At 37.1% G+C, this 21,046-nt stretch overlaps 1 pseudogene; it reads left to right on the top strand.

Annotated features, from left to right (window-relative positions):
- Positions 1 to 19,716: 19,716 nt before the first annotated feature.
- On the top strand, positions 19,717 to 20,360 carry LOC122738006 (annotated as a pseudogene).
- Positions 20,361 to 21,046: the final 686 nt, after the last annotated feature.

Raw genomic sequence — 21,046 nt, 5'->3', positions numbered from 1 at the left:
TATGATTTGTGGAGTTGTGGAATGGTCTCAGAAGAATTTCTCTTAGACTTTGAATTTGTATTTACATGTGAATATGGGTGTGTCTACCATTCTGGGAATTCACTTCAAAGAAAATGATCAAACTGCACTGCTAAGACTGATTCAGGAGGAGCTGGGAATCTGTCCAGTTTTCTCATCACACCTCTTACTTGATTTCTTTCAGAACCCAAACCTTTCCTGGAATGGAATCCAAAGTTAAGTCAATTCAATTTGCCAAAGATTTATTAAGATCATTTGGGAGATAGAATGATTGAATTTCAAAGGACTTTCTCATTAGATTCTGGCTATATATGACTGGGTAGCTGCCTACTTTGTGTGATTTAAGGAATGATGAAAGGGTGCTCCCTAACCCCAAATATTTCTCCTTCTTAGCCTGCCATTTTTCTAAATTTGGGATTAAGCAGAAGTGGGAATATTTTGTCTGGAAGGTAATTGTTAATGGTTGTTTGTTCTCTGGGAACCCTGCATCCCTTTATCTTTTTTAATCTTTTTAATCTTTTATATTTTTTTTAGCTCATTAGCAAAGATAAGTTTATTAGACTAGTTAGACAAAGGGTTATCATGACATGAAAATTCATCAAGATAGACAGGTTCAATGGGAAGTAGTATATATATCCTAGAGAGTAGGGAACTGGTGACAACATGAGGACATTAGGCACTGTAGGAAGCAGCATTCAAAACAAACTTTGTCCTGTCTCACAGATTTGTATTGGGCTCAGATTAGAATAAATAGAATAGCTATTACTAAAGCAAGTTAATTAAGCAGAATGAATACAAATTGCCAATCAAGGGAGGTAGAAATGTCAGCAAAAGCAATTCGTTAAGTGGAATTGGTGTCAATTATCAATGAACTTATTAAAGATCAAAACTTGACAAGAATAGACTGAATTGTTCTAATAACTCACCCAAAGGTAATAAATGGTTGGCTGTATTAAGTTTTTGTGTTTATAATATGCTAATTTAATTAGAAGCAGAATAATAACTTAGTGAAAATAAGTGAGAATATTAATCCAGAATCCAAACAATTTAGGAAGACATATATTTGGATATTAAATACATTTGCCATAACATATTTTGGGGCAAAATATTCTGAAAGTGAAGGCAACATAGTATAGTGTGGAAAGAGGACTTGGTGTCAGGAAATCTGGTTTATATTCTCAGCTCTTCCATATCCTAATCGCCTGACTTTAGGCAAATCACTTAATCTCTCATGATTTCAGTTTCCTTTTCTGTAAAATGAGGGGACTGGTTAAGATGATTGTTCAGTTCTAATCTGTGATTCTTGGAGTTCAGTAATTAACACATTAGAAGAGAGAGGTTTATTTGTAATTTGTAATTCTCTGATTCTTTTCTGGCTTATGTGGACAAGACTCATGTGTTATAATATATGGATTAGAAAAATGCATTTTCTCTGTAAAGGACTTCTGCTTTCGTTCCTGATGAATGAAAATTCACTGAATAGACACAGTACCCTACAGTAGGACTTCTTAAACTTTTTCCACTGGAGACTCCTTTTCCTCTAAGAAATTTTTACCCCACCCCAGGTATATAGGTACATATAAAATAGGTATACAGATCAAACATTTACTGCCAAATTTTTTGTGATTCCCACCTTCAGTTACATGATTCCATATGAGGTTATGACCTACAGTTTAAGAAGCTAGGCCCTAGAGCAAGGATTGACAACTTTTCAGTGGTGGAATGCCAGTGCTCTGACTTCTTTCCTTCTCATGTGTAGGAAATTAAGAGTGAGGCTAATTGTTCACTGACACTTGGGAAGATCATTGTAAGGAGTATGTATTTGGGGTCAGGAAGTGTTACTGAATGTGTGGTATCTTCAGTGAATAGGGTAGAGGGAATTTGCCATCCAAAGACTCCCGTGGCATGCAGTCAGAGTTATTTGCCATCCAAAGACTCCTGTGGCAGGCAGTCAGAGTTATATTTATAAGTGTTTTCAAGATTGAGAATATTAGAACTAGAAAAGATTTTCACAGGATCATAGAGATAGAGCTGAAAAGTAACTTTGAGGCCAGTTAGTACAACTTATTTTATGGATAAAGAAACTCAGGCCTGGGAGCTAAGTATATTGCCAAAAGCCACAAGGTTATAAGTGACACAACTGAGATTTGAACCCAGGTACTCTGACTCAAAATGGAGCATACATTCTAATGCACCAAACTGCCTCCCTGAACCATATTGCCTCTTGGTCCCTACCACCCAGGGTTTATCCACATGCTATCTTTGGCCCCCAAACTGAAGGTTGCTAATATCTCTACTTAAAAATAAGCAAATAAAAAATACCCCTCCCTCCACTTCAATACTTCAAGCATCTTTGATTTTATCAGTGTGGGTACTACTTTCTCCATGGACACAGATGGTAAGGCCCCTAAAACCTAGTCAGTAGTCTTTGAGAGTTGCTTTGACTGAAAAATTCATTGCCCTGTGGCCAAGCTGGTGATTGATGAGCCTCCCTGAAGTAAGCTTGGCTGGTCATCAGATGATAGATGTACAATCCATCACCAGGCCCAGACTTGACGCCTTTCCTTGCCTGATAGAATCTTCAAGAGCTTATGTTCCTCTGTCATTGCCATCATGAACCCTGAGTCACCCCTATACCATGATGAAGTTTCAGAGTGGAACTGCTATTGAGAATAAAACATTATCAAACTACATAACCAAAGAAAAGTGATAACTTGAAAAAAACACCCTAATGTATTTTTTCCCCTATGAGGTTGGACAATTAGAACAAAAAGAATGAGATATTATTCCAGTGCCCTTTGGTTGATTAGTCACTTTGGTTAATATTGTCAATACAAATTTGAAAGACTACAGAGGAAGATAGGTACCTTCCTTTTAAATCAGGGAAAATTAGCATTTTTGAGGAGTTGTTGAATTTTTTTCCCCCTGGAGGGAGCAGTAGCAGCCCCGACAAACTTTGCATGGAAAAACTGATACTTTTTGGAAATGAAAAGATTTAGACTTGAGGATTCAGGGGTTAAGGAGCATGGAACATATTTGGAGACCTGGCATGATCTCTGTTTCATGTCAGGAGCAAGCTAAGAAGCAGGTCCAGGAACTTTATTCACTAGAGTTAGAATATCACCTATGATGTTGCCTCCAGCTTTAACAATCTATGATGAGTTGAATTCTAAAGGGAGGATGGGCTAAAATGTGAATTTTTATGAAGAAAGACTCAGCAAGACATGCTAGGTAAGTGTATAACTTCTGACATATGAGCTCAATTATTTTTAAGGTGGAATTTTGCCTCTTGAGTTTTGGATTTCTCCAATGTTACTGCCTACTGCATAGAGTAATACTCCCCTCGAATTTTTCTGAGCTAAAATTTTCTGATCTTAGAGGATAATCTCTAATTCTAATTTATTTGAATTTTGTAAGCAAATCCATACATGCTCTTTTAATAAGCTTTATTTGAAAGACAACAACAACAATTACTACATTGAAAAACTATGATTCTGGAGTACCGATAATGAAGAATGATACCTATCTTCTGACAGAGGTAATGGATACAGGGTACAGAATAAAACTTTTTTGGGACTTGACTAATGTGGGAATTTGTTTTATAGCATTTTACATGCTCATTTAAAGGGTTTTGTTTTTGCTTTTTGCTTTTTTGGTTTTAATATTGAGGTCAGGTGAGATGGAAAATTAGATTTTCATTAATTAAAAAATTAGTTAAATATAAATATTCCACTAGTTCTGCCAAGTTTTCTCCTTTTAATTTTCTGTTTTTAATTTTAAACTTAATTCTCATCAACAAACACAAATATTTCAATTTCAAAGAATAAGAAAAAATATTGCATAAGAAACTGTGAACAATTATATGTTTTTAAAAAAGAAGTATACATGCTTAAAGTTTTTTACTATGCATATTAAATTTAACAAGGTAGGGACAAAATTGCTCTATTTGCATCCTTTTTATATTTTCTTGGCTTTCTTCTGTGGACTAAAGATGTTTTATTAATGTTCATTTTTTTTTTGCAAGGCAATGAGGGTTAAGTGATTTGCCTAGGGTCACACAGCTAGTAAGTGTCAAGTGTCTGAGGCCGGATTTGAACTCAGGTCTTCTTGAATACAGGGCCAATGCTCTATCCACTGTGTAAGCTAGCTGTCCCCAATGCTAATTTTTTATGTATGTAATCAACCACTAATTTACTGCTACTATTTCTTTCCTCTTCTTTCTCACCCAACTAAGATACCATTTTTTGTGTGTGTGAAACACAGACACACATTCAAGTGATTTAAATCAATTCATTGTCTATGTTTAAGAATATATATCCATTTCCCAGTACATGATGGGTCATTGGAGAAGAAAAGTCATATTTCTAATGAAGAAAGGCAAACTACCAACAACTATGTGAAAAAAATGAACCAAATAATTAATAATAGTAGAAAAAGAAAATTTCAAAGAGCTTTGAGATTCTATTCTGCATAAATGATATTCACAAGGATGCTATGTCAAAAAATTCATTTTTCATTCTACACTTCTATCAGTAAATGTATAGCATGCTTCATCATCAGTCCTCTGAATTGTTTTTGGTCATTATATTAATCAGAATTCTTAGGTCTTTCAAAGTTGTTTATTTTTATAATGTCATTATTTAAATTGCTCTCATTTCACTCTCTGTTTATACGTCTTTCCAGTTTTCTCTGACCATATCCATTCATCATGGTAATATTATTGTATTTAATTATTCATAAAATATAATCTTTTAAGCTATTCCCATTTTCTCCTAGATTTTGTTATTGCTATTTAGAAATCCTGATTGTTTTTGTGGGCAGGGCATTGAGGGTTAAATGACTTGCCCAAGGTCACACAGCTTGTAAGTATCAAGTTTCTGAGGCCGGATTTGAACTCAGGTCCTCCTGAATCCAGGGCTGGTGCTTTATCCACTGCACTACCTAGCTGCCCCCGATCCTGATTATTTGTGTAAATTTATTTTGTATCCTTTTAGTAAAGCTTTTAATTATAATTAGTTCCTTTGCTGCTTCTCTGGAGTTTTCCATTTAAATAATCATGTGGTTTTTAAATGGACATAATTTTGACTCCCCTGTCCTAACTTTATATCTCCCTTTTCTTACCTTGTTTTACTTTTGGTAAGTGAAAAGATAGCCCAGCAACTCAGTGACCTATATGCCCTAGTCCAGCAATAGAGTGATCTGCCTGGTCCAGATGCCATGCTAAGTTATCCAACTAGTGACAATGCTATTTCCTAGGAGGAGCCAGCACAGCTGAGCAGTGGAGTGGTTTATTCATAACTGATATTATGCTCTGTAACATACTTTGAGAGGCCCCTGTGGAGAAAGAAAGGATATCAAGTCCCTGGACTTTTAGAGTTTGAATTACCTTATTCATGTGTATTCCCTACACATGTGTCTCATTGTCATTGTACTTTAAATTTGCTTGTCTACCTCTTGAAGAGATACAATGAGCTCCCCAACTATTATAATGTATTGTCTGTTTGCCCTACAATATGATATTTTTTTTCTTTTAAGTATTTAGATACTATGCCATTTGGTGCATATACACAATTATTGATTATTTGTCATCTATGGTGTCTTTAAGCATAATGGAGTTTCCCTGCTTATCTCTTTTAATTTTAATCCTTTCCTTGTCTGAGAACATGATTGCTACACCTGCTTTTTTTAAGTTCACCTGAAGAATAGTAGATTTTCTGCCAGCCTTTTACTTAACTCTTTGTGAAATTTTATGTTTCAAGTATATTTCTTGTAAATAACAAATTAGTTTTATTATTTTCCATCTTATAGGTGACTTTGTCTCAGTTACCTTCACAGTTGTAAAAGTTAAATATATTTTCCACCATCCTATCTTCTTGAACATTTTCTTTTGTCCCCTGCTCCCCTTCTTTAGAAACCAGGTATGAAAGGTAAATGTGCTTAACACTTGAGATTCATGATTGAATTATTTGTTTCTGCTCCATTGTCCCTCCTCTTTTTCTCTTGTCCTGCTCTTTATCGCAGGGTTTTAATTTTTCTTTCTTTCCTTTTAATCTTTCTTCTTGTTCTGCCCTCCAATGCTGGAAACATTTTGACATGAGTTTTTGTGATGGCAAAAAACTGTAGACTGAAAAGATGCTGCAGAAAGGTGGAGAAGGATGAGCACATTTTTTTATTGTTTCTTTAAGTTTCATACAAACTTCCACTTGGCCAATGTAGCTCACAAGATTCCACTGCTGTGCTTACCTTTTGTGATCAGCTAGTAGACACAATTACCTCAAAGCCCACTTTTACTAAGAGGGCCAGAATAGTAGCTACAAAACATTTTCTGTTTCTCCCCATAAAGCCATGATAAATGCTTCCACAAATTCACTTAGAATTGGCGGGAGGAATGGACAGAAATGTAGTACACTTTAGTAATTAGGTACACATGTACGGAGCACATTTAGTCACATCAGATCTCTCCTCTTGCACTGCATAACCCAAATGTCCCTTTTCTTCCTGTGGTATCCTCATGTTGGGGAGTTCAGCTAAGCTCACTGCGGAGCCTGCTGCTCTCAACAGCTCAATTCCCACTTGCTAGGGTTAATTCTCTCTTGAATTTATCATTGGCTCTCATCCATGTTGGCAGGTGTCACACTTAATGGAGTGGCTTCCCATGCCCAAACTCTTTTTCTCTCTAACTCTGCCCCCTACTGGTTAAGGTCACTAGGGGTACAGACAATCTTCAATTCACAAATACCAAGCTGCCCCTTTAATTCCATTTGGGAGAACCCCTTTGCATTTTGCAAGGGAATAATATAGATGTAGCTTTGAATTTCATTTACTGTATTAACACCTGATCTCTGCTATCCTGAATCTCCAAGTTTTGGGGTTAATCTTTTTCTCAAGCATCTTACTTGTCTGTGTTATGCCATCAGTGCTTGTTCATATGATAATACTGAGTCTCTCAGAGGTGCAGCCAGGCAAAGTGGGTAGAACATTTAATTTTTTCAATCACTTTGGCATGAGGCCAAAAGTCTAAATTCAAAGTTTAGTTCATGCTCCAAGCATTCAGCTTTTAGGTTCACCTACTATTTCCTGGGAAGAAAAAAATTCCTTAGAAAAAAGTAATCCTAATCACACTCTGAGAGCTGTTAGGTTACAGTGCTTATGTCCTAAATCAAATCTGGGCCTTTGAGATTCCTGCAATCTAATGGTTAAGCAATTGCCCTGATTTTCAGTGACTTTCCAATGTCTTCCTGCAGGCAAACAGAGAGGTAATCACAAGCAGATGTGGGAGCCTACGGGCACAAGGATGTGCCAGTTCATTTATTATACAGCTACTGTGCAAGGTGATAGAGGTGGAATTGTACAAGGGAAAACAAGGGCAACTTCTCACATCCTCAGCAATGTGAACAAATTAGCTATAATTACAATTAGGATAGTTGAGGAATAGGAAGTTGGAAGTATATTCTCTAGTATTGAATTTGAAGGTAATTTCTATAGCTTGGGCAGAAAGAGAGAGCTCTGAAAATAGGATCCTGTAAGGAATATTGGTGTGTGTGTGTGTGTGTGTGTGTGTTTGTGTGTTTTAATTTTTCTAGTGCAGCCCCCTGGCTAAGGAGGTTACTTGAAGATACTTTCAAGAAAAAACAAAAACAAAAGCATGATACTTTAACATGTTGATGTTTGGGTAGGTATTGAATGTTCTTTATTTTATTCTACTAAATATCTTAAAATGCAGTGGGGGATTAAAAGAGACTTATTTTATTGAATTTCATCCTGTTTTTGAGATAGAGACTGTGGCACCCTGATGGATAGAGTAATAGTCTTGAAGCTTAATGATCTGGGTTAGAGTTCTGGTTCTGCCAGTTATTCATTGGGCAATCATGACAAATAATCAACCCTCTCTCCCAGTTTCCTCATCTGTAGAATAGAACCAGTGGTATGTGTATTAATTATCTCTTAGGATTATTGTGAGATACTATATCAGAAAATGGCAACTCTGGATTTGGAAGGTACCCAAAGAATGTTCTAAGGGACTTCTGAAGATGACCACCTGAAGCAACCCAGTTCACTTTTGTACAACTCTAATTGTTTTTGAAAGTTTTCCTTATATCAAGCCCAAATATGTTTGTAGTTTCTAAACTGAATCCTACTTCTGTTGTTCTCCTCCCCTACTTGGTCCCCTACCCAGAACTAATTCCCCTTTCATATGACAATGTGTCAAACTGCTATGATGTCCCCTAGCCCTAAGGAAAATTATCTTCAGTTCCTTCAAATTATCCTCATGTGACATGGTCTTGAGGGCCTTCACCTTTCTGCTTGCCTTCTTCTGGACATTCTACAGTTTATTAATGTCCTTCCTTAAGGTATGATATCCCAAACAGAACAGAATCAGATATTTCAGATGTGGCCTGATCAGAGCAGAATACAGTAAATTTATCACCTTGCTTCTTCTGGAAATGCTTTTTCTTAATTTAGCCTAAGATTTCTTTGGATTCTTTGGTTTCCACAGAGCACTGTTGACCTATATCTTGAGTTTTGTAGTCCATTAAAACACCAAGAATTTCTTTAATACATAATGTTGTCTACCCATGCCTCCCTCATCATGTATGTGTGTAGTTAGATTTTTTTGAGCCCAAGTGTCACCTACCAATTTGTTAAGCTTGCTATCTATACTTTTATCCAAGGGATTGATAAAAAGGTTAATGATGGGCAAAAAGAAGATTCCTTGGGGGATTCCACTAGAGGTCTCCTTCCAAGATGATATCAAACCATTAATGATGATTCTTTGGGTCTGAATATTCAAGTGATTCAGAATCTACCTAAAGTTACTGTTGAATCCACTTCTTCTTAGTGTTACTGAACCACCTAGGGAGATAGGTAGCACAAGAGATAAAGTACTTATTTTGAATTTGTGAAAATCTGAGTACAAATCTCATCTGACATATTGCCTTGCTATGTGATTCTGGGCAAGTATATTAACATCTGTCTCCCTCAGTTTCCTCATCTGTGAAATGGGAATAATAACAGCACCTATCTCCTAGGGTTTTTTGTGAAGATCAAATGAGATAATATTTGTAAAATATGTTGTAGACTTTAAAGAACCATTTAAATGCTACCCAGAATAGTTTTTATTACTGTCTAGTTCAGAGGTGTCAAATGCTACCTTTAACTTTCCTGAATGCTGCAACCAGATTAAAATGTAATTGGGAAATATTTAACCAAAAATATAGATAATGTTAATATGTGGTTTTCTAAGGCACTAAGTGGTCTTCAGAGATCCTTAGTACTAATTTCTATTTAAATTTGACACCACTGGTCTAGCCCATGGTTTTCAACCATTTCCACAAGATTGCTTGAGAAAATTTGTCAAATGTTTTGCTAAAATCTTAGTTTAAGCATAACTAGAGCATTCAGCTGATTTAGTTGAATATTCAGACCCACTTTGGTAACCTAATGAAAAAAAAAGAAATGAGAGAGTCTGGTGTGGTCTGTTTTAAAGGAAGATATGCTAATTTCTTGTGATGACAGTTCCCTTTTCTGGATATTTATTAAGCTTCCACTTAGTACATTCTATAATTTTGCTCAGAATCAAATAGGCAAGTTCAGTTTGCAGATCATTCTTTTTGAAAATTGGTGCATCTGTGGGACATCATTGAAATTCTACAGTTCTATGGAACCTCTCCTGTTTTCTATTGTTGACCATGGGTCATCAATCATATCCATGAGCTCATGGAATATTGTAGGCTATAGTTTTTCTGTTAGTGTCTTGCCAGTGGTCCAAGTAGTGGTCTTATCCTGTCTTTGATCTTCCTTTCCTACATACAAACAAAAGAACAAATAAGCAAACCCTTTGGTTGTACTTTGATTTTGTTGTCAGTCTCAACTCATTCTGAGATTTAACATTCATGCCATATGTTTGTAGTTCTTCTCTATCACCTGCCCTCGCTTCCATCTTCTGCATATATCTTTTAAAAATCTAAGCTAGTTCCTAGTGTAATCATATCTTTTTTAAAAGATAATCCTTACTTTTACTTCTAATTGACATTATTTCTCTTTGTATTTTAAGAATTTTACTCTTTGGAGTTTCCCATTGTGCTGAGGCTGACTTCTCTAGAATACATTGAATAAGATCCTGTCCTTTCTCTGTACCCTTTGAAATATGTTCTCCCAAAATCTATGATACATAAATCATACTCTGTCTGACTTTTTTTCTCTTTATTGATCACAAATCCTTAGGAGGGAGCTATCATTTCTTTCCAAGGTTCTCATCATTTCTATCCCAGCAACCAATTCTTCCTTGTTGGTATGGTGTTTTATATCATTAGTGATTTTTAAATGAATTGTACTACAGGGATATATTATTGTTGTTATTATTGAAAATTTAATGGGAAAAGTACTCCTAAATTCTAAAACTACATATTCCAGAAATGCAACATTATACATGCCAAAATAGACTTAAAGAAAATCAAATGAAGTAAGAAAACAAGAATTTAAATCACTTTCCCCCAATAAGCACTTTACTATTTGGCTTTTTATATCAAAATCATTTTCAAATTTCCTTCTTCCCCTAACTCAATTGAGTCTTCCTTTTAACAAAGAAAAGTTTGAATGAAATCCAGTTAACAAAACATCTGTTATTATTATACACACAATATTACATACTATTTGTCTTCACTTCTTTACCAAGAGAAGGGACGTATATTTTCTCTGAGACCATTCTTTGCGTTTGTGAATAATCTGAATTTTGCAGCACCTTAGTGTTGTTTCATTCCCATTCAGGTAGTAGTTCTATTCTCTTTCCTATCACTTGATTTAAGATTTGTCACATTTCTTTACATTCTCTACATTCTCATAGTCACCATTTATTATGGCATAATATATTACTTTTTGTGTTACAACTCATTCAGTCCTAATATTGGAGTGATTTTCAGGGTATTTGGGTGAGGTTTTTTCTTTTTCAAAGGACTTTGGGTGGATTAGAATGGCCACATTTTGTAATGATTTTTAAATGTTCTCAATCTCCAAGGCATATTAGGGGATTCTAGTAGGGCAACTGATGTTCTTCCATTTAGAATGCTGGAAAAGAAAATAAACTTTGGCTGTAGCAAAATGGCTTGAGATTATACAACCAAGAGAACTTACTGATATCAGGTTCACCTCTACATATGGTTTATATGTATCAAAGAATTTGAGTGACATGTAGGATTTATCTATCTATATTGAAGTCTATATCTATTCCTTGTCCACTTTTAGGAAACATTTTCATATGACCAGTTGTTTTTATTATTTTTTATTGACTTCTGGTCCATTATTCCCTGCCCTTCCCCAAATTTTTTAGGTGCTTTTTATAGTTTTAGACAATACCAAAGGATCTAGTTCCCTAATTGTACATAGTATATTAGGACCACTGGAATTTGGGCTGGAAGGAATTTGGATAGAATTTGAGATCAGAAATCAAAATTCCCAAGTTCTTATTCCATCTTGTGCTTCTCTGCATCTCAGTCTCCTAATCTATAAAGGAAATGGGGGATAATAATATCTAATTCTTACTCTTTTATAGGCTTGCTATATGTATTAATTGAGGTAAAGATGGGGAAACACTTTGAAAACTTCAAAGCACTGTAATATTACTATTATTCTTACAGTTTTATAACATTTTGAGATTGTTGAAGCACTTTACATTCATTGTCTCATTATATAAATATCCAAGAATATGGGAAGGATCTGTAATTTTTTCTTGTGGGGAACTACCCATGTGGGAAACCCTTCTACTATGAGCTTATGACTTTGGAGATAAAGTGAATGAAAACACAGTTATTAAGTACTTATGATATATCAAAGAATATGCTAAGTGCTGAGGATACAAATAGAAAATGGAGATTGGCCTTGCTCTTAAAGAGTTTGTACCCTGAATGGGAGAAACAACACATATAGGTGGTGTCAGTTGTAGATTGAATGGAAAGCAAGGCATCCTTAAGGTTTGATAGTAAGGTAACTGGTAAGGCCTGATGGTTTTATGGGAAGGTATTGCAGGTAGTTATTTCCTTTTTCCCTACAGTGAGAGACTGTATCTACCCTATAGTCAGGGCCTAGAGGGGTCCAGGTCTAGGAGAGTTGGGAAGGGAAGATGCCCGTAGGAGCTGGTCAGGAATCAGGGTAGGGGTGGAGGACAGGAAAGCTACTGTGCTGCCTGATCAACTCCACCTTCCTATGGATAAATCCTAGGGAATTGCTTGACATACATAGAGGATAAGTGACTTGATGAGGTCACTTAATAAATGTGAAAAGTATGATTTTGATTACAAGTTTAGTTCTCTATCTGATATGCCATATACCCTTTGTAGATATACATATAAGGTATTGTTCTTGTTTTCTGTAATCCTCTCTAGGTTCCCTATTGCTTGAGCAGCTCTGTTGATGGGTCATAGTGAATCTGAGTAATTTAAAACTATACTCCCATACAATCGTGTTTATAATTTAGTAGACCTCCCATTTAGGCTAAATAACCCTCGATTTCTTTAGTCATGATTTATAGACCCCATTTCCCAACCCTATAATCATTTACATTACATGATTTTGGAATTTCTCCAAGTTCTTGGTCCACTTAAGCTGAGACATAGTATTTAATTACCTTGATATTCCAAATCACAAAATTCTTGAATGATATAAATTATTTTTTTTCAATCAATCAATATTTTAAAACTATCTTATGTATGAAGGTGCTGCACTATAACTCTCCTTACCCCTCTTTCCTCCTCTTCCCCTTTTTTGGTTTCAATGTCTATATTTTATGTGTGAGATATTTTCTTTGGTGGTATAATATGAATTATTTTCTTGGCAATAAAAAACATTATGTATTTAAACATCTTTATCAAAAACATTTCTTTCATGGGCTCCATATGTTTTGGGTGGATCTTTTACAGAGGAAAAAATATATTTGACATAGGATAAGATGATATGGAGAGGCCACAATCTGTACTTATGGAGGAATGTCTTGGGAAGCTGAATTCAGGGATCCCTCAAAATATCAGAAGTATTTATTATCAAAAAACATCTGTCTAGTGATTTCCCTCATGCAAATATACTAGCTTTTCATGACATAAATTGAACTTCCTCTTTGCCTTTGTGTTTACATGAAACTAAATGTAAAAATCACGTCTCATCTGTTAGGCAAGTATAAACAAAAATCATCTCCTTTCCCACTGTATTTTGTAGATTATAGAACAAAGAAAGAAGTGATTTTGTGAAGTTTTTTTTGGTGCATTAATTTTGAATAGGCTAAATTGTGTCCTGATGTGTGGATATTTTCCCAGTTCAAACAAATATTTTAATGTGTTCTCTCTGTTGACACTGAAGTGATTTTATAATTATGCAAAGAATTTGATAAAATTCAACTTCTTAAAAATGAACCAGCAGACATGAACTCTTTTCTTTAGTTCTGTATAGCTGTTGTGTCTGGGGATCTCAAATATGCCCCTTGAGTGATAGGCCACTGTCTCGAAACATTTGCCTGATCTGTCAAGTGGTCTGGGCTATATCAGAGTTATGGATACTCCCATAGGGATGTTGGCTTGCACTAACAGGGGCATGGATATTTTCCCTCCACTGATGTACAGTGAAGTTGCCAACATATTTATAACCATCTGTTGTTCATTGATCACCTTCCCTGGTGTTGGTTCTTCTGTGCAACTTCTTATCTCATCTTTTTCTTAGGTAACCATATGTTTTTTTCCTTTTCGTCACTACTCTTCTTTTACAATGGTGGTTACTGCTGATGGTCACCTTCATTGCTCTCTCTGTACCCTTTATACTTTCAAGTTTATTCCCCTAGAGGGGTAGACTGCTGTTTCCTAAATTTTCTTTCCTAGTTGCTTCTGCAAGTGAGGTTAAAATTTTGAATTTAAAAGTCTTATCAGAAATGTAGGAGGGGATGTGGAAAAAGTGGGACACTAATGCACTGTTGGTGAAGTTGTGAACTGATCAAACTATTCTAGAGAGCAATTTGGAACTAAGTCCAAAGGGCTATATAACTGCTCATACCCTTTGATCCAGCTATACCACTACTACATTTGTATCCCAAAGAGATAATAAAAAAGGGGAATAAGAACTTATTTGTACAAAAATATTTATAGCAGCTTTTTTGTGGTGCCTAAGAATTAGAAATTAAGGGGATGCGGGGGCAGCTAGGTGGTGTAGGGGATAAAGCACTGGCCCTGGATTCAGGAGGACCTGAGTTCAAATCCAGCCTTAGACACTTGACACTTACTAGCTGTGTGACCCTGGGCTAGCCACTTAATCCTTATTGCCTTGCAAAAAAAGGAAATTAAGGGGATGCTTATCTGTTGGGGAATAACTGAACAAGTTATATGATTATGATGGAATATTATGCTATTATAAGAAATGACAAGCAGGATGACTTCAGAAAAACCTGGAAAGACTTACAAAAACTGATTCAAAGTGAAGTGAGAAGAACTAGGAGAACACTGTTAATAGTAACAGTAATACTGTACAATGATCAACTGCGAATGATTTAGCTATTCTCAGCAATACAATGATCCAAGACTTCATGATGAAAAATACTATCTGCCTCCAGAGAAAGAACTGATGTTGTCTGAAGACAGAATTAAGCAGACCATTTCCTTCCTTCTTTTCCTCCTTTCTTCTTTCTTTCCTCCTTTCCTTTCTTGAGTCTTCTTGCACAAAATTATGAATATGGAAATTTTTATATGATTGCATGTGTATAACCTAAATCAGATTGCTTACCATCTCAGGAAGGGGGAAGGGGAGGGAGAGAAGGATAGAATTTGGAACTCAAAACTTGAAAGAGAAACCCCAACAAATGTCAAAAATTGTTTTTATGTGCAATTGGGGGAAAATTAAAAAATTTAAAGGCCTATCATGAGTTTTTACCCCTATATTTGTAAATAAAGTTTCTTTGATTTCCACGATCCTATTGAGTCTGTTGGCCAGCAACTTTTATGGGATGACCGTAACTCTTTGTTGTTCAGTCATTCAGTAATGTTCAACTCTTTGTGAAGGCAAGGACCTTAGTACACCAATACTGTTCATGGGGTTTTCTTGGCAAAGATACAAGAGTAGTTTGCAATTTCTTTCTCCAGTGGATTAAGGCAAATAGGGTCACACAGCTAGTCTGAGGCTGGATTTGAACTCAGGTCTTCCTCACTTTAGGCCTAGTACTCTATCAACTGAGCCACCTAGTTTCTTCCAACCTTGACTCTAGGTTCCAGCTATTAGAGTGGAGTATTGGCAAGGGTTGAAGCTGAGGCAGGCACAGAGAAAATATTACAGATCTAAAGAATCAAATTTTAGTGAGGTGGGGAACTTCACTAGCTATCTAGTCTAACCATTATCTGAAAAAAAATCCTCTATAATATAACTGACCCTTCTGTCTTTGTGTCATCTGCAAAATGTTCATCTGCAGAAGACCACACATAGAATCTTGAGGTGCTCTACTAGAAATCTCCTGTGAAGTTAATATAGGTCAGTCAGTCAATAAATACTTATTAAGTCCTTACTATGTGCCAAACACTGTGCTAAGCACTGGGCATACAAAGAAAGACAAAAAAATAGTCTCTACCCTTGAGGAGCTCACAATACAATGGGGGAGATGATATTCAAAATCTAGGTATGAAGAAGCTATATATAGAATAAATAGGAAATAATCAAAGGGGTAAGGCATTAGAATTAAGAGGGATCAGGAAAGATTTCCTGGAGAACGTAGGATTTTAGCTGAGACTTAAAGGAACTCAGCAGGCAGAGATGAGGAAGAACATTCTATGCATGAGGGGACAGCCAGTGAAAATTCCCTGAGCCCAGAGATGGGGTGTTCTGCTTAAAGAATAAGGAGGTCAGTGTCACTGGATTGGAGAAAGGGTGTTAAAATGTGTAAGAAAGACTGGAAGAGTGTGTGTGTGTGTGTGTGTGTGTGTGTGTGTGTGTGTGTGGGCAAATTATGTAGGTATTTAAATGTCAAACAGAGGATTTTTACTTGATCCTGGTAGGGGATCTCACACCAATAGTGATTAATTCAGGGACCTATGAACCTATCTTCTTAATATCTAAGGTTACTTTGCTCCATCCTCCATTTCCCCATCCTATTTCTTTTGAATGAGGTATGTCCTAAAAAAAAAAAAGAATGAATGAAGTATGTCCTTTCAGAGGCATTGTCCAACCATGTCTTGTATACTCTACCCTCATTTACACAATGACTGACACAGGTCTGGATTTCTTTCTTCCTTCTTTCTAGGAATTTGGTAGATTTAATGGATTTGGTGGATTTAATTAACATGACCTGAGCTGAATGACAACTTGGAAGGCAGAATATTGGGGGGTGGGGTGATATGGGGAAAAGAATGACCATATAGAGACCTTGGGGCAGTAGGAAAGCTCTTAGTCCATGGAGTTGGGGCTTAGCCAGAAGAGGTGGTAGTACCAGACATACATTGGCCTATCCTTAAAATGTATTACTCAGCTGTGCCATGAGTATGTGAAAGGATCCTAGAAAAATCAAACAAGAAGTCTTAGGACAAGGTAGGGTGACTTTAGCTCTTTGGATCTTCTACAGATTCTTTCTCTTTGTTTTCACATCGAAGTCCTTCTTTGTCAAGAACTCTTTGATCTCTCTGATAACCTAAGAGTGGAGAGGAATCCTTCAAGTCCCTTTACCTTCTCTTAGGAGTATGATCATCTTGTCCATGGCAGAAGCATAAAGATCACATGTAGTGCAAGTACCTTCAGATTTCTCTGTCCTCCTTCTTTCCTGTCCCCTCCTCTTACTTTATAGCAGTGGAATGTATTTACACATATGTTAATTGGGGTATCAGGGAGGAGTAGAGGGAAATTTTCAAGGACCTTCACCATATGTGATGTTCATATTTCTGTCATGATTACTTTACCTAGTCCAAAGGCTTTGATTTCCTATGGGATCTCCAGGTCCTTGGGATAAGGGCTTTCCTGTTGCCCTAAGTTATTTGTATAGACTTGCTTTTTCCCATCTCACCTCACCCCTGGTTTTCTGTCCTCCAAGTCATCATTTAACTCAGGTCATATTAATAAAATCTGCCAAATCCCTAGGCAGCAGATACCTCTCCAAGTGGTCATTAAAATTGTGGTTTAAACTGTTATGAAATATATTCCATCAGTACTGGCTCCTTTTAGTTGGCAAGATTAATTTTTATAGGCCATCAATGAATGTCTACTGTGTTTGAATATGTCCTTATATAACTGTAACTATTTTCTGCTTGCAATGGGGTTTCCTCTAAATGACCAGAGAATTTCTTCTTGAACTATTTATAACACCTTCCCTATTAAGGACTTCTCTTTCTCTCTCTGAGAAACCATCTGTTCTAAGGTGCTTCCCTCAACCCATTTTATAATCACAAAATTTATCTCTACCTGATATGTAACAAAGATAAAAGTCTAAAGAAGCCCAGGGTCTGCTCTCCATGTTCATCATGAAGGGGGTAGATAAACTTATCATTGTAAGGTAAGATATAAATGGCACTGCCACAGCTTGAAGCACTAGGACATGTCTATAGAGTTGCACCAGTTGGACCCTCACATTACATATCCATGTATAATTGTGGGAAGGTGTCTTATAAACTTTCTTTGACTCAACCTTCTTCCTCAAAATTCCCCCTAGAGACATCAGAATTTGGTTCATATAACTTTTTGAAAGACTCTGAATTCCCTTGAAAGCATTCAGGCTAATAAGATGTTTTATTTAAGGACAGGATTTATTTTGCCTGAAAAAAAAATGTAGATGGGCTCAAATCTAGGCCACTTAATTGCCAGGGAAACTCTTCTTCATTTTCCAGAAGGCAAATATCAATACTCGCATACGTACTCTTCAGTTCCCTCTGCTTTCCATCTGAAGCTCTACTTGGCTTCAACTCCACAGATCAAGATGCCTTTCCCAGTGTAAACTGATCACTTCTAATCTCATCACCAGGCACCTTCCCACCTCTATCAGTCTCTTCTTCCCTCTGATTGGAGGGCTGCAGGGTGAAGCACTAAATGCCTTTCAAATCTTTCACTTACAGAGGGTAGGATTTGAACTTTTTAGCTCACTCCATTTTCCATGTTTGGTTTCAACCCAAAGGAACAAGATCCCCCAGCTCTAGGTATCCCCTGTTGCCATGTTCCCCCTGATCTTTCCAGCTTCTTTTTATGTATTGTCTTTTCCCTATTTGATTGTAAATTCTTCAAGGGAAGGGATTGTCTTTCTTTTACTTATTTGTACCCACAGAGCTTACCATAATAGCTGTCACATAGTAGGAGCTTAATAAACCTTTATTCAGATCCAACCATTCTGGAGAGCAATTTGGAACTATGCCCAAAGGGCTATAGAACTGTGAATACCCTTCTATCCAGCAATACCACTGCTAGGTTTATATCTCAAAGACATCCCCAAAAAGAAAAAAAAGACCTCTTTGTACAAAAATATTTATAGCAGCTCTTTTTGTGGGGGCTAAGAATTGGAAATCAAAGGAATGCCTATTAATTGAGGAATGGTTAAACAAGCTGTGGTATATGATAATAATGGAATATTATTGTGCTATAAGAAATGACAAGCAGGATGATCTCAGAAAGGCCTGGAAATACTTGTATGAATTGAAATACAGTGAAGTGAGCAGAACCAGGAGAACATTGTTCACAATGACAGCAATATTGTTTGAAAAACTGTGAATGACTTAACTATTGTAAGCAATACAATGATCCAAGATAATCCCAAAGCACTAATGATGAAGCATACTATCCACCTCCAAAGAAAGAACTGATATCGATTGAACAGACTAAAGCATGCTATTTTCACTTTCTTCCATTTTTTCTTTAATTCAAGTTTTCATATACAAAATAACTAATGTAGTAATGTTTTACATAACTGGACCTGTATAAAATACATCTGATTGCTTACCACCTCAGGGAGAGGGGAGGGGAGGGAGGGAAAAAGGGATAGAATATGTAGCTCAAAACTTTAAATAAAAATAGATGTTTATTGAATTGAATTATTTAATATATGGGGCAGTGAGGTGGCACAGTGGATAGAGTGCTAGTCCTGGAGTCAAGAGGACCTGAGCTCAAATCTCACCTTAGACACTTACTAGCTGTGTGACCCTGGGCAGGACGCTTAACTACAATTGCCTTAAACATCCGGAGCCATCTCCAGTTGTTCTGATGTATATCTTGCCATTGGACACAGATGACTCTGGAGGAGAGATGGGGTCAGTGACTTTGCACAGCCCTCCCTCACTTAAATCCAATTCAGTGCAAGTCATGACATCAGCTCGATGTCACGGTCCTCTTTTGAGAAAGAAAAACAAACAAACAAACACAAGCAAACCCCCCAAACAACTGAATGCACATGCCAGCTCCTTTCTGGAACAATACTCTGCATGCCACTACAGAAAGATAAGTCCGGATTGCATTTTGGTACAATGTTGCTTTTTGTTTTTTCAGTGCTGATTGTTCTGCTCTTTTGGAGCTCTTTGGGCAGTGTAACTGAGGTTTTCTTAAACTTTTTCCACACTCTCCCCTGCCCACCATGGAAGAAGTGGATGACCGTGCAGCAGAAGGTGTCATCTTTGAAGGAGGACTTCCATCCTTCCCTCCTCCCCTCCTCTTCTGATTCCTGTTGTGGCTCCAGACCAGGCCTCAGCTTTGGCATCTGCCAGTGATAAGGAGGAGGACATGGCACTGTTTGAGCAGATGCTCACCAATGTGATGAAGCTGCTCAAGGGCATCAACAGGTACAGTCCTGAGAAACTGACCACCCTGGAGTGCCATGCAGACACCCAGACCAAGGAGAATGACTATGACCTGGAAGCCAACTTGGCCGTGCTCAAGCTATACCAGTTCAACCCGACCTTCTTCCAGACCACAGCGACAGCCCAGATTCTGCTGAAGGCCCTCACTAACCTCCCCCACAAGGACTCCACCCTGTGCAAGTGCATAATCATCCAGGCACCCATCAAGCAGATCCTTACCTGGGGTACTTGCTGGAGACTTGTCACTTCCAAGCTTTCTGGCATGCCCTGGATGAGAACATGGAACTTCTCCTCAATGGCATCACAGGCTTTGAAGACTCCCTCTGAAAATGTATCTGCCATGTTGTGGGCATCACATATCAACATAGTGATTGCTGACTTCTGGCTGAGATGCTAGGAAATCTTTCAGACAGCCAGCTGAAAGTATGGATGCACAAATATGGCTGGACTTCCAATGAGGCAAGACAGGTCTTCATTTGCAACCAAGAGGAGAGCATCAAATCCAAGAATATTGTGGAGAAGATCGACTTTGAGAGCTTTTCCAGCATTATGGACTTCTCCCAGTAACTCCTGCCTAATGTCTTTTTTTTTCTGCATCTCTTTTTCCTTTATGTATTCCCAGCTTCTTAAATAAAAGCCCTTTACTTCCTGGAAAAACAACAACAACAAAAACAAACAAACAAACAAACAAAAACCAAACCTTTTTCCACCCAAGACCCCCTTTTCTTTGAGAAATTTTTTGTGACACGGAATATATAGGTAGATCAAATAGGTAAACAACCTTTTACTGTTGCCAAAGTTTGCAACCCCCACATTCAGTTACTAAACCCCATATGGGGTCCACTGACTCACAGTTTAAGCTTTCATGCAACCTGTAGACTTCTCTTTGGGCCTGGATGAGACTCTATATCTTTTCTCACCCTTTCTTGTTGGGTCTCTAAATCTTATTTCTCCCTGAGGTTCTGTCTTTCCTGTATCTCTCTCTTTTGCTGCTTTCTAAGTCCATGTGATTTCCTAACAAAGGTAATGAATGTATAGGCCTCTCACCAGGGTTTACATGGGGTCCACGTTTTTCCTTTTCTATCTATATATGTCTTCTTTTGCCTCTACTCCTCCTTCTCTTGCTCCAGTTCCCTTTCTTCTTTTTGTCCTGGTAAGCTTCATTTCTGAGCTTCCTTCTTACATCATATATTTTCTCTGGTATATTCTTTTTGGGGATAATTTCCCTGGAGCATCTACTGTCTTCTCCCATA

This window comes from Dromiciops gliroides, chromosome 2 (genome assembly GCF_019393635.1).
Source record: "Dromiciops gliroides isolate mDroGli1 chromosome 2, mDroGli1.pri, whole genome shotgun sequence".
Taxonomy (NCBI): Eukaryota; Metazoa; Chordata; class Mammalia; order Microbiotheria; family Microbiotheriidae; genus Dromiciops; species Dromiciops gliroides.
This window is presented reverse-complemented; position numbering and strand designations above follow the sequence as displayed.